Here is a 14661-nt window from a genome sequence, read left to right as displayed (position 1 = left end):
TCCTGAACGTGCTGTAGGATCATATCGAGCTGCCTGTGAACATGTTCAGTCCATGGGAACAGGAACAGGAAAAACAGATCACAGATCTATCTGTAAACTGCCCAAACTATGCTAATTCATTTGTAAAAATGTAAAAAATAATATATTAACTTTTGAAATAGAATTCCCTAAACAAGAAAAAATGGATTTTTTAAGATTCACAGGTTCATAGACAAAGAGAAATTAATGGAAGATCTGCTTAAGACAGCATCACAAAAGACAGGAGAAATACAAAGATGAAGGAGAGAGTCTGTGCCTGGAACAGGGTGACAAGCCTTTCCACAGATCGCAATGATGCTGAGTCAGCAGAGTGTGGCTGGGCTGCCCATGGTTTTTGCATTCTTGCATTTATCAAAGATTAGCAATAGAGGAATTCTTGTTTGAAAACCAGATCTAATTACAGGCAACCAAGGATGCCTGAGAAAAAAAAAGAAGATATAAAAAAGTGGTGTTGTTAGTACTTTGCAAAAATTAAATCCATGCAAACTTGCGTGGTGATTAGCCAGATGATACAGAGTGATGGTGAGCTCACAGCAAAGTGGAATGATCAGCTCTGATCTTAGTGGGTGTGAGGTCTGGGGAAGAATGGAGGGTCTGGGAAACTGAGAAGCACTTACAGGATTTTCCTCGCCATCTCCAGGCAAAGCAGATGTACCCAAACAGCCATGTTGCAGCATTTTGTATTTCAAATTAAGTTACCCATGAATGTGGATTCTTTCTCCTTCAGGTTCAGGCATGAGAAATTATTAAGTATTCCATTCTGTTGCTTTGTCAGACATTGGCTGAATTCTGGCTCCATGACTTATTTAAGAACTTGGACAGGATTACTCTTGTTTTGTTTATAGTTTCACTATACTAATATGATGTAACAATAATAACAGTATTAATTTCTTTGTGTGTTTGTGAATATGAAAAGATTTATTACACACTAACACATAATAAATATTCAAGGCACAATTATTATTAAAGATTAAATGCACTCCTGGAAACTGTAGCTTCCATTAATAGTTTGCAATAATCAAATAATCAAATCTCTATAGAAAATTTCTTTCTGTTTCTCTCTCTGACACACACAAATACAAATCTACACACAGATAACATTTATGAATTAATTCATGTTAATTCATGTTAATTTTAGTGATAAGGAATAAATGTAAATAAAATTCAAGATGCAACCTTCATTTTCCAGTTCCAGATCAATGCATTTGTGTACCAACCTCAGAATGAAGAGAAGTGTTCCCAGAAAGGATGCAGAATTGAACAGTGGAGGCTGTAGAAGAGATGGCAAACAACATGAACCAGGCAAAAGAGAAACTGGAAGGACACAGAAGTTTTCCTTAAATGTTTACATTAGAAAAAAGAAGCAATTAAGAGGCTTTCACCAGAAATGATCCTGGGGAAAGTGCATCTCCAGAGGAACACATACTGATGAGATTTGTGGTTTTTATTTTATTTTATTTTTGTTACAATTTGCACAATTTTATTTTTCCCCAAACTCAAACTCAAGTTATTTTGAAGGTGTCCTGGGATCAAATGACATGATTTGCTTTGAGTTTGCATCACACTAAACCTGGTGATGGTGTCATTTAGCCTGCATAAGCCAGTCCCATGTTCTGTACTTCACGATCTGTGTGACTCCACTTTTCCAGTGAAAGATGAAACAAGTATGAGTCCCTGAAACTAAAATTTTGACCTAGCACACAACTGCGTGGCTCAGCTCTAAACCACCTGCAGAGGTTTTTTGCTCAGTTATCATCTCAAAGAAATCTACCTTTATTCCCATGACTAAATTAGAAGCACTCTTTTGCTCCTTTATATCACGATATTTTTTCCAGATTTCACCATAACATATCTAACATACTATATGATTTATTTATATATTATGCTAATTGTTTACACTATGTCTCACACTCCTAGACTCATGAGATCAAGAATTTCTTTTTCTGTTTTGCTCATTGATAACAAATAACTAAAACAGTGTCTGGTACATAATAGGCACTCAGCTAATATTTGTTAGATGAATGAGTCATTAATTAATTAAAGAACAGAATAGAATGATGGGGAATGAACTAAAAGAAATAGAAACAAGTTGATGTATAATATTACTGGCATTTAAAATTATCAGGGATAAGAAGATTATTAAAAAAAAACAAGTGGCAATTGATATTTTATGAAAATTAGTATTAGTTTCTTGCTTCAGACCACATGCAAAAAAGAAATTCTAAATCATTTAAATTAAGCATAAATATGCTAATATATGTATCCATTGCATGAGCTGTTATGTGAATGGTTATACAGTTTATTTATTTATTTAAAACATTTTATTTTTATATTTTATTTAATTGTTATTATATTTTAAATTGTTTTATTTTGGCAGTGAGGGGGTGGTAATTAAGTTTACTTACTTTTTTTAGAGGAGATACTAGGGATTGAACCCAGAAACTCATGTATGCTAAGCACGTGCTCTACCACTTGAGCTGTATCCTCCCCCCATACAGTTTGTTTATAATTGTTAAAATAACACAGCTGGCCATAACAAGCTTTAAAATCTCTTGGTTTTCAAGTGGACTAAGTTTTACAATCTGTGGTCAGGAGAGAGCTAAGTAGAGAAAGTAGTTCTGTTGTGGGTGAAGTAGGCCGTTTGGAGTTATACACTAAATGTAGTGGGCAGGGAAATAATGCAGTACGAGACTGTGTATAATACAACGTAAAGTGTAATAAATGACATCATTATGTTGGTTAATTCATGTTACAACTAGTCTGATCCTTTGGAAAATTCCTAAGTAGCAACTCCTGCAAAGTCCTGATCAGGTTGACAACTCTGAAACGCACGCCTCCACACAAACACACACACACACGTACAAACAGAAATATCCATACATGTACATGTGGATGGATGTGTAACAGGTATATATACATGTATATACACATATATAATGCATGCATGATTTTGCTTTATTTGTGAAAATCCTGCTTTATTTTTTAAATTTCTTGACAAAATATTGTTAAATAAAAGAAAATGAACAGGACTTCAATCTTGACAAGAAATGTTATAGATTTTGTGCATTTACAATCAAAATCAGCAATTTGTGCCTCAAATTGTTCTCATCTTTTAAGTAAAAGTATTTTGAAACAGAGGCAACAATATCATTAAAAAAAAAACACAATTCAGGGCATCTGTTATATTGATGATGTGTTAATTTTAAAAACAGATATAAAATGAATGACAAGTTACAAATGCATGTGTTAGAACCAATGAGGGTTCAGCTGCTTTCTACTACCACCAAACCCCAAAACACTTCAATAATAAAGGAAAAAAAAAAAAGTAAATATATATCTACAATTTCCCCAATAGATTTATGGAAATACAATCCAAAACTAACCAATGAGATTGTGTTATTACCTTCTGATAGTCATTATAAGGTAAGATACAAATAGGATTTAAATACATATGTTTACATATAAATGAGGCTTATTTAATTAATTAGCATACATTTGAAAAGGTAAACTCATATAGCATACAGTTAAATTCATTAGCATTTCTTACACGGAGCTTATAACATATTCTGCAGAAATTATTCCACTGTCAGGGCTGTTGTCTACAATTATACCAATGACTACCAGTGAAATAATAGTCAATTTCAGTATTTAAAAATAACAACATACATCATGAACCACCACCTCATTTAGATGCAAGAACGGACCATTATGGTTCTTCTAAAAACAGAATTGAAAGAGTGGACTTGTAAAATACTGAAAAGCCATAACAAACGCTTCCAGCTACAAAATGACCTGTCGAATTTGACACTGTGTGGGAAAGGATGCTGTTGTCAGCATGCTTTCATATCGTCATGTGTTATAGACCCAGGGAGTCCTGTTTACAATGTGCTGCTTTTATCCTTACACCTTATTTCTTATTCAATTGTGTAGTATCTTTGTCTGTTCATTGAAAACAAAAATAACAATTTTTCTCAACATTATCCAAGAGAAATGGTTAATTCTAACCTTTATATTGAACCATGGGCCTCATCATACATTTTAAGTTTCTATTTTATTTCATTAAGTATGTCCTACTGATCACTTTGCTCATGGCCTCCTTCACATCTTTGTTCCTGAGGTTGTAGATCATGGGATTCAACATGGAAACCACCGTGGTATAAAACACAGCCACAACTTTCCCCTGCTCCATGGACTCTTCAGTTGGACTTCTGAGGTACCTGAAGAAGAGAGTTCCATAAAATATGGTGACAGCTGTCAAATGAGATCCACACGTGGAGAAGGCTTTCTTTCTTCCTTCTGCTGAGAGCATTCTTAGGATGGCAATAAGGAAAATATGTAGGAGATGATAATGACTAGCAAAGAGTAAGAGAAGTTGAGACCCGCCATTGTGCACCTTCTTTAATGAAGGTTCCTGCTAAGGCCATCTTGATGAGGGCTGGGTCTGCACAGTAGAAGTGGTTGATCTCAGTGTTCCCACAGAAGTACAAGCCATGGGTCCACAATGTGGAGATGCAACTAATAAAGAAGCCATATACATAAGGGAAAGAGATCAGTCAAATACAGACAATCCTTGACATTCTGCTACCATAGAGCAGAGGGTTGCCAATTGCCATGTACCTGTCAAAGGCCATCACAGTGAGGATGAAGACTTCTACATGGATGAAGGCAATGAAGAAGAAACACTGCACTATACAACCAGGGTAGGAAATAGTTTTGGTCTCAGACACCAAATTTTCCAACATTTTGGGAGTGACATTAGAGGAGAACCACACATCTGCAAAAGACAAGTGACTGAGGAAAAAATACATGGGGCTGTTGAGCTGGGGACTGACCCTGATGAGTATGATCATACCAACATTCCCAACCAGGGTGACAATGTAGACCAGTAAGAAGACCACAAAGAACAGGAGCTGTAAATCAGGACGACTAGTTAGTCCCAAGAGAATAAATTCTGTCACGTCAGTAAAATTGAGCATTTTCTTGAATATGATCCAGGCAGAGATGCACTTTGTCTAATAAAATAAACAGAAATAAAAAATACTCATCTCAAATATAGTCATTCTTCATTTGTATTTTATCTTACTGATCCATTCTCTTTCAATTCCTCTGCAAGTTTTCTTTTTATCTCTCCTCTCCTTTCCCCATGTCTTTACTTAGCAGTATTTCTTTCCCTTATGCACATATATATACATAAGTTTTCTTTTACAGAGCAACTGGCAGAATAATATAAAATTATAGAATATAATGACATAACTTATTGCATCTAGTTTTACTTGTTTATATAGAAAAAGTTTAGAGGAAGAATTTTTGTTCTTGCTCTCTCTTGGAAAGGGAAAGAATTTTTATTAATGGCCCCAACTTTTAGGAAGTGCATACATTTTTTTATTCACTAGATTTATAGAGTTAGAAGGTCTATAAAATATGTAAGAAATTTATTCAAAGTCATAGGCAAAGAAATGCTGATCCATAATCAGAAAGTTAAGTGATACCTCCATTTCTTAACCTTGAAAGCTTGAGAAGTTTTTTATTTTAAAAAATGACTTAATAACACTGTATAAAATGGTTTAAAATAAAACAACTATCTTTATTGGAAAAAAAGAAAAGAAAAAAACCTCTTAAAGAATTACATTGATTTGGTGATTTTTTTTTTAATTTGGAAAATCAACATAAGAAAATGAATCCTTGCCAGCCATTGTCCATGTTGCAAATAAGCCTAAAAGAAATAAATTGAAGCATCACCTCCATTTTTTAAAACTCTTCTCCTCCCTTGAGTCTTGAAGCATTAACACATTCTATAGCAGTCTCTTCCTTTTTTCTTAGAACTTTGAATAAATTAGGAACAACAGAATACTAAATGAAGGACTGTATTATTATTCAATAATTATTTACACTTTAATGAAATTTTTTAAATGTACCAGAAAGTGAAGGAAATTTTTTGAGGGTTTAGAGAGGAAGTTTCTTTTTTTTACTTTTGACTGTATCAGATTAAGATGGCCGATCTGTCTGGATTCTGGATCCTTCTAGCACATTCTGATATGCTAGTTTAAATATTTTGAGCTCATTTACCAGCAGTAAGATTTTACTTATGGTCCATTTATTTATGAGCCATGGGAGTGCACAGCTGATGGTTCTTCATGAAAATATCCTGTATTTGCCATCAAAGTACAAGTTAGAAAAACATCATCATCACTTTTATATTTATTTATTCATCCATTCATTCATGTAGTAAACAACTTCCAGAAAAATCACTGGTTCTTCTCTTATCTATAATAAGCTGTTATGACCAACCTGTTTCTTGCCTATTTCTCTTCCTACCCATTGTTAGTTGAGATCTGTCCTTCCTTTTTCATCCCCTAGAATTTGTCTTTATCTTAGCTTCCTTGTTATATCTGTGCCTCCCACTACTCATCTCTTGGTTGAAATTTACATGATAGATATCAGATGGCGATTGGAAAAATGAGATGATTTTCATCCTCCCCTGGAATGTTGGTAGTGACTAAAGTAAAGTAAAAAGACCTACACCCTAGGCTGCCTCTGCCAAAATGCCAAATACAAAGAGGTGTTACCTCATCTAACCATGAATTGGTAAAGGAGGGAAATAGAGAATGCGGTCAAACCTATTCAAATATCCTCTTTGTGCTGCAGTGAGATCTGCATGATTCTTTCTGCCTCTTCTTCCAAATAATTAGCCATTTCCCACATATTTAGGTAAGAAATCTGTTTATATTCCCAGCCTCCTCTATACACTCTATACAGCCATTCTAAAGAAACATTTTCTACAAAGTTATTGATTTATTTGATGATTAATAAACCTTATATATGTAATGAGAATTTTTAAACTGTTTTTTCACTTTTATAGCAAATGTCATCAAGAAACATAAGCAAAAGGAAAATGGTATCAGGCTTTAAGCACTTAGTGAGAAGTGTATCAGTGTGTAAGTCAAGCTACATGAGCCGAGTCTTCAGCTCCAAGGAGGCCTTCAATTTTAGTAGCCACTGAATGACAAATCTGCACAGGGGAGCAGAATGAGATTCAAACAGTTGGCCCTGTAATGAAATCCATCTATGTCTGCTACCAGTTCAGTCTGTGGTGGGAGAAATGTGACATAAGCAGCTGCCACCCAATTTAGCCAGAAATTTCCCGGTCTAGGAATGTTAAGTTTTGACTGAGGGAAACACCTCAGTCCTGGGCAAACCAAGATAATTGGCCACCCTAAGAAATGCTGGGCCCATGATTTACAACTGCCTGAGTCTTACAGGCTTCCTCAGGGAGCTAGTTGTAACAGGGCAGAGAATGCTAGAATATCACATGCAAGGAGAAGATGTTTCCTTAGGTTACCCCCATGTGAAACCCCAACCACTAGTCTGTAGAAGGTAGAATGAGGAAAAGATGGTCGGGATTCTAAGGAGCACAGGATCATTTATGAATGTTTTGAGGTCCAGTGTGCTTCTTTATCAAGAACTGTGTTTGAACATATGTTACTGGTATCTTATATGTATTAGTATATATAAAAGTTTAATTTCATGACTTTATGTTTGTATATGGGGAAGAGAGAGAAGCAGAGACAGAAAGACAGAGAGGGAGAGACTGAGACCAGCACTTGCACTGAAGAGAAAATGTCTTTAGCAGAGAAAACAGAAACACAAAGGTTTGATTGCCACGTAGTGACCCTTTATGGGGAGAACTCTCATTGTTATGTAGTATGGTGTACACTTTTGTCACTGAATGACTGCATTTCTTGGACAAGGGCATCAAACCAGAGCCCCCAACCACAGCTGACCACCACTGCCACAGTGGGGCCTTTCTAATTACACCTCCTAACAACCCTTCCAGAACATGCTCTTCCTATGGAGAATTACAAGGGCAACCTAGAGGGCTCACACTCCAGACTGACTTTATGAAAATACACAGACTCTACCTGTGCATGAACCTACCTGTGCATGAAGAAAAAATGTTCTTGGGAACATCTCATGTGGTGTCACCACTGCATGATTCAGAAGGCTTTGTAAGAGCTGGATTTCCCACTGTGGGGCTTTCTCACTGGAGAATATGGACAGAAAGCTGCAGAGATAATTAAAATGCTACAGATGGCATCAACTGTAATGGAAAATGAAACTCAAGAGCAAAATAACTCTCAGCAGAATTAGAGTTTTTTAAATTAGTTAATTAATTATAAGTCTAAAAGGACTTGAGGTTTTGCTTTTTGTCCTCTTTTTTTTTACAGTGTTTTCTCTGTATACTGATGACTGTGCTGCATTTGTGGGTGGGAGTGGTTCTTAGTTTCCCATGTGATAATAAACATGTCGATATTGCATCAGCCACAACATATATTTCAAATAATCTGTACTTAGCACAATTCTTTGTATTAATGAAGAACATTCCTCCCATTTTTCAGTAAGAAAGAATTGTAAGCAATGAGAGAATAAAAAAGGATGTCATATACACATGTAATGAGCCTCAGATGAGCTTCCCCTTGTCTGAAAGAATTAATGAACTTCTCTAAAACCCAACTTAATTCTTGCATTAGGGGTGACCACTTTTTATTGCTGTTGTTTATATTTTGTTCTATTTCTTAACACTGTAAAAAAAATTCCCCATACCACCCTGAATGCATCCGATCTTGTCTTAATAAATTATTTTAATTGATAGAAGATGATCTACAATAGCTATCCTTCTCATGTCTATAATTTCTACCCATTTTGGAGAGAAAATAAATTAATGTACTTGAGGAATATAATTTTAATTTTTACTGACATAATTGCAAATGCCATGGGTACAATTTTTAGCCCACAATCTCTATATTGTAAGCTGTGCAACTTTATTCCTCTAATTGAGCTTAATTCATATTTTAAGGATCCATTTTCCAAAGTGGAAGAAAGTTAACTTGACTAATCCCTACTCTGCTTTCCACAGGGTTGTTCCTGTATTTTAGAGGGTATGTCTACCCCCAAAGCATTGGAAAACACAGCATTCTTAACCTTGGTGTCATTGTCTTTAGACAGTAACATGCATTTATTTGTTTATTTGTTTGTCTATTTACTATGTGCCTGAAATCCAGGGAAATATAATAATAGTACCTGCTCTCATGGACCTCATGCTCTAGTTTTATACTGCCATTCTTACTGGATGCTTTCTCCATATTAGGAACTCTGCAACCTCTTAATTTTTTAACTTTATGTGTTTTTTGTTCCTTTGAGAAACAGGAAACACTTTGGAGCTACCACACTCTGTTGGAGCACAGAAGCCCTTGGGAGACTGAGACCCTCCCTCTCCAGCCAGACACATGCAACAATCACTGTTTGGGGGATTTGTTGCTTGTGGTTCAATGAGAAAAAAGAACACAGGCCACCCTTGTACTTGAGTGCTAAAAATCTAATGGAATAAGTGTGATGTTTCCCCTCTATTCCCAAATCTAACACAAAGAAATTGGATTAAGGTCATAGATGTCTCTGTTTCTCAGGCAAACAGCCTGAAAACTTCAAGCTTACTTTTTGTCTCTCCCCTTTCTCCAAAGATAAGTTACTATTATAGATGTTAAAAACTCAGCTTTCACATTTATTATTTATTTCTGAGTCCCCTTTTCCCTGCCTCCTATGCATATAATATATAATTACATAATATTAGCTAACATTAACTGAATAAGTTTTTTAATAATAATAACTGAGAAGCAAGGCCGTTTGGACCACCTATCAGTCAACGCATTTTAAATAAATGCTCACAAACCCTGAAGACCACATTCCATTTCTCATGATCATAACAATCACAGTATTGATAAACTGAGTTTCTATTAGCAAAATTGTTTTTAAGCAAAAGACTCACTTATTGAACTAATGCTTAGATTTTACTAACATTAACTTAAGAAGACAGTGATAATCATTATACATGAACTGCTGCTTAGTGCATTCTTGCATCTTTTATGAAACAGGTCTAGATGTGATCCTGTAGGGCAGAGGATTGCAGATAGCCACATAGCAGTTGTACACCATGACGGCCAGCATGTAATGCTCTGTAAGGACCACAGCCATGACAATACATCACTGCACCAGACAGCCTGCATATAAGATAGTCTTCCTCTCTGATAAGAAATTCTCTGACATTTTGGGAGTGACATTTGTGGAGAAACACAGATCTAGAACAGACAAACTTGAGAGGGAAAAGTACATGGGCATGTGAAGTCGAGCATCAGTTCTGATTAAGACAATCATGTCCAGGTTTCCTATCACAATGACTATGTAAACTGCAAGGAACAAGACAAAGAAAGCAACCTGCAATGGCTTGCCAGACCCAAGAGAATAAACTCTGTCACTTCAGTTTGGTTTCTTCTGAACATGCCTTTGTCATATGTGAGGCATTGGTTGATTATCTAAGGAGAGATATAAAAGATTTTTTAAATCACTGAAACTGTGGTTAAAAATTGTGCCATGCTGGAAGTGAGGGGTATAGTTCAGTGGTAGACCTTATCCTGGGTTCAAACCCCAGTACATCCTTTAAAGGGGAAAAAAACTGTACCAGGATAAATATTGTAAAAATAGGCAAAAGATTTTAGTTATGGTATCTCAGTAGTGTTTCCATAATTAGACATCAATACATATGCCATACAGCAAGTCTAAAAGCTTTTCAACAAGTGATCTGCATTCAGGTTGTATTTGCAATCACACTATGCCAGTAAGCTGGGGACTGAGGCCAAAATTAAAAATTTAAGTATCTCATTACTTAGGGAAATTTTTTAAAAAATCTAGATAAGTTATATGTCAAAGAAATATCATAATCTAAATTTGGAAATGCTTGGAATTCTGTCTACATGCTTTCATATATACATATAGATACATAGGTTAGAAAAGACATTGATGATAACAAAGGTAATGTTCATTCTGAACACTGACAAATGGAATCCCACAAAGACAAAGTGAGTTTTTCATCAAACCTTCATTTCATATTTCCCAGTTCAGTCATCTACTGATGCATTATATCTTCCACCAAGTCCAGCTCATTTTCTGGAACCCAACAAGAGATTGTATTTGTTATTGTGGTTGATGGTGATGACAGTGGTGGTGGCAATGTGTTGGTGGTCATGGTGAAGAAGAGTTCAAAACTGAGAGAGGACAGAGGTATCTATGTATATATTGGATAACCAACTATTTTTTGTTTGTTTTTTGTTTTTAAAAATTTTTATTTGTTTATATATATTTTGGGGATGGGGAGGTAATTTTGTTTGTTTGTTTGTTTGTTTTAATGGAAGTACTGGGAACTGAACCCAGGACCCCGTGCATGCTAAGCACCTGCTCTACCACTGAGCTATTACCTTCCCCCAGATAACCAACTATTAAGACAAGAATAATGAACATATTAAAAGTGGGAACACACTGAAAGTGTTGCTCTAAGGTCAGAGAAATGAGTCATCTGAGAATTAAAAGTTGTCAGCAAAAATATACTTAACACAAAGTTCAATGCTTTTTAATCTTTAGAATACAAATATGAAAATAACATCCTCCCTGTAGAGGAGTTTGCACTTTGAAAGGATGTCTATGATATGTAAATAAATAGTAATAGCTGTACATGATTAATTTCCAGAAGAAAAACACATGGAATGTGACAGGTAGGAGAGATTGATAACTCCCCATGACAATAACAGCACCTGATAGAAAATAATCAACAAGTATACGTAAATACATGAATGACTAGCTAGCATACTCTAATAACTAAATAACTAATCCCATTCCTGAGGGCTATGCCTTTGATGTAATCACCAGCCAAGTCCCCAGCATCTAGCACCGCCACACTGGAGGTTAGGTTGTAGCATGTGAATGTTGGCGGGACACAAATATTCAGTCTACAGCATGATTTCCACTCAAGCTGCTGAAGGTAGTGAGCACAGCAGTAGCTCTTTTATTACCACTGCTGCATAGTATCCATTGTATGACTGTACTTAATTTATATATTCTTCTTATTTTTGAGAACTATTTAGAATGCACCCAGGTGCAGCTATTACAAAATATATTTTTGCAAATATCTCTGTATGTCCACATTCATTCATTTCTGCCTGGTAGAACTCTGGGTAGAGTTGCTGGTTTGCAGGATATGCATATATTGTGCTCAAACTGATATTGAGTTTTACAAACTGAGAAAAGTTTTACAAACTGGTTCTATCAATTACTTTCCGACCAGCACTATGTAAGTAGTCCTGTTGCTACACAGTCTCTCCAATTCTTAATATTGGAGGGTTTTTTTTATCTTTTTTTTCCCTATGCTGGGTGGTATGTGTAGGTACAGATAGCTTGTAGTTATAATTTGCATTTTCCTGATCACGAGTGAAGTTGAGCACATCGTGACATGTGACTTGGTTCTTTAAATGTGTTTTGTTGAGAACTGTTCATAATTTGCTGTACTTTTTGTCCTGCACTCTTATGGGCTGATTCAGTAGTATTAAAACATACTACCATAAATTAGAGCTCGATCACATCATAATTTCCAGCTCCACCTGTTACTTCCTGTATAACCTGTGGCAAGTCATTTAATGACTCTGTTTCAGGTTTTCTGAGTTTAATATTGAGACAGTAACATCACATGTCTCAGTTGTTCTGATGACTATTGACAAAACATCTGTAAATATCTGGGAAAAAGTCTGTAAAGAGCTTTGAATATCATTCTGCACATAGTCAACACTATAAATGTGTTATCTACTGACCATCTTTCTCCCAAATTTTGGCTAGATAGATTCCATGTTTAATCTTTCATTAATACTATTTGGTAGATTAACACCCACACTAACCTTAATAAATCTAAAGATACCCAATGTTTTTACTATCCTAAAAATACAAAGATTAAAGAAAAAAAACTTAGCTACCATCACTTCCTCCTTCTTGATAATCTACTGTTTTCCAGGAAGTCAGTTATATCTTTTTGAACCCACAAATTATATGGTATTATTGCTCTATGTCATCTGTATTTATATGTGTGTGTGTGCGTGTGTGCATGTGTGTGTGTATAGTCACCTATTTTTTCTCCTTCTTGGAAGCTGGTTTTCCTGACAAACCCAGTTTTTCCTCAATTCTAAATTGTCGGTTTCCTTTGAAGTTCTGGTTGTACATTGCAATCTATAGTCTCATAGTTTTAAATTTAACCTTTATTGCTTTCAACTAGTAAGTGTATTTTTGCCATAATTTGCATCAAGTAATGCAAATATCTGAAGTTGAGAGTATCCACCTATGTTTTTCCTTATTTTTCTGAAACTTTGCAGGAACAGGAGCTTTCTCTATGGAAATTCTTGGAGGTCTGAGTGGCTGAGAGTTCACTCCTTTGACATGTGTTTGTGTATGTCTGTGCCAGTCCCATGCAGTGTTTCCTAAACAAGGAGCCCTTCAATTTTTTTTTTTTTCGAGCTTAGGATCTGACAGATCATGAAAGCAGTGTAAATCTAAACCTCAAATTGACAAAATAATTCAATTATTGTTTTAAATTTTCAGATGGGATTATTTTTAACGTCTCCATCAGTCAAAGCCTAAACAGACTACTTTGGTTTTGTTGTTGTTCTCGTGGACTCTGCTGGTGCAGAGATAGGAGCCCTTCAACAGCCCCAGCACCATGAGGGGTCTCTGTTCTCACCACTCACCTTGTGTGCACCTCATCGCTGGCTTCTCATCTTCCCTGCAGCTGATTATCCTTAAAGCTCCAGTCACCTTCAAGGGATCTGTTTGCATCAGCACCCAGAAAACCCACACCTACAAGACTGGAAGAGCTGGTACTGGATTTGACTCTCTGTGGTCAGTCTAACATTTGAGCTGCAAGGTTTTTGTCTTTATAGGAAAAATAATTTCTGTTCACATGGTTCCCATTGAAAATAAATATCATCTACTCTTCATATTCTGTGCAATCGAGTGGGGGTAAGGAAAAGGACCATGGAATTTACAAAGTGCTCTGCAAATGTGAGGTGACATTTTATTATAACTATGTTGCACACGTCATGGGTTGATATACTAGTATTAGACGCATGTTCAATGCATTATCAAGTAACTGTATATCTCTTAATTCAGACTTATAAAAAATACAATTTGACCAATTAATATTTTTTCTTTGTTTTTCTTCATGAGTTCAAAGAGAATAGGCAGGAATATATCATGGCAAGATAAGCATGCTTCCCAGGGGAAAAAGGCTATGGTGTATTTCAGGCCAGAGTTGAGTTTAATGGAAGGAGGGCCAAGAATTAAGCTGCAGATGAGTTAAATGAGATGAGACTTGTGTTGCAGACTGGATGAGTTTGCTGGGGCTCAGAGAAGGGCACCCCAAGATGAACCACAGTTGCATACTGGTTACTTTGAAATAAAGTTACTTGAGAAACAGGTAGTGAAAAAAAATTTATTTTAAAAAATCTCTGACCCTCCTCTTTTCCTCAAATGTGGGAAATAAATCTCCCACATAAAGGTATCCTCCATAGCAGGAGGATAGAGATCATCTTTGTCACCACAGTAAGGGAATCCAGGCCTCAGAAAGCTGTCTAACAAACCTCGTGACTTCTTCATTACTTCAGTACCCCAGCACAATCACCTTGGTCTTGTTAAATCTTCACAGATAATGGTGTCTTGTCTAAAAATGGTATGTAAACAGCTTGCTTTGGTCACTTTGAG

General features: G+C 35.8%; 1 pseudogene; it reads right to left on the bottom strand.

Moving 5' to 3' along the window:
- Positions 1-4069: 4069 nt before the first annotated feature.
- LOC135322945 (olfactory receptor 5M3-like) lies at positions 4070-5028 on the bottom strand (annotated as a pseudogene).
- Positions 5029-14661: the final 9633 nt, after the last annotated feature.

The sequence above is a fragment of the Camelus dromedarius genome, chromosome 15 (assembly GCF_036321535.1).
Source record: "Camelus dromedarius isolate mCamDro1 chromosome 15, mCamDro1.pat, whole genome shotgun sequence".
NCBI lineage: Eukaryota > Metazoa > Chordata > Mammalia > Artiodactyla > Camelidae > Camelus > Camelus dromedarius.
This window is presented reverse-complemented; position numbering and strand designations above follow the sequence as displayed.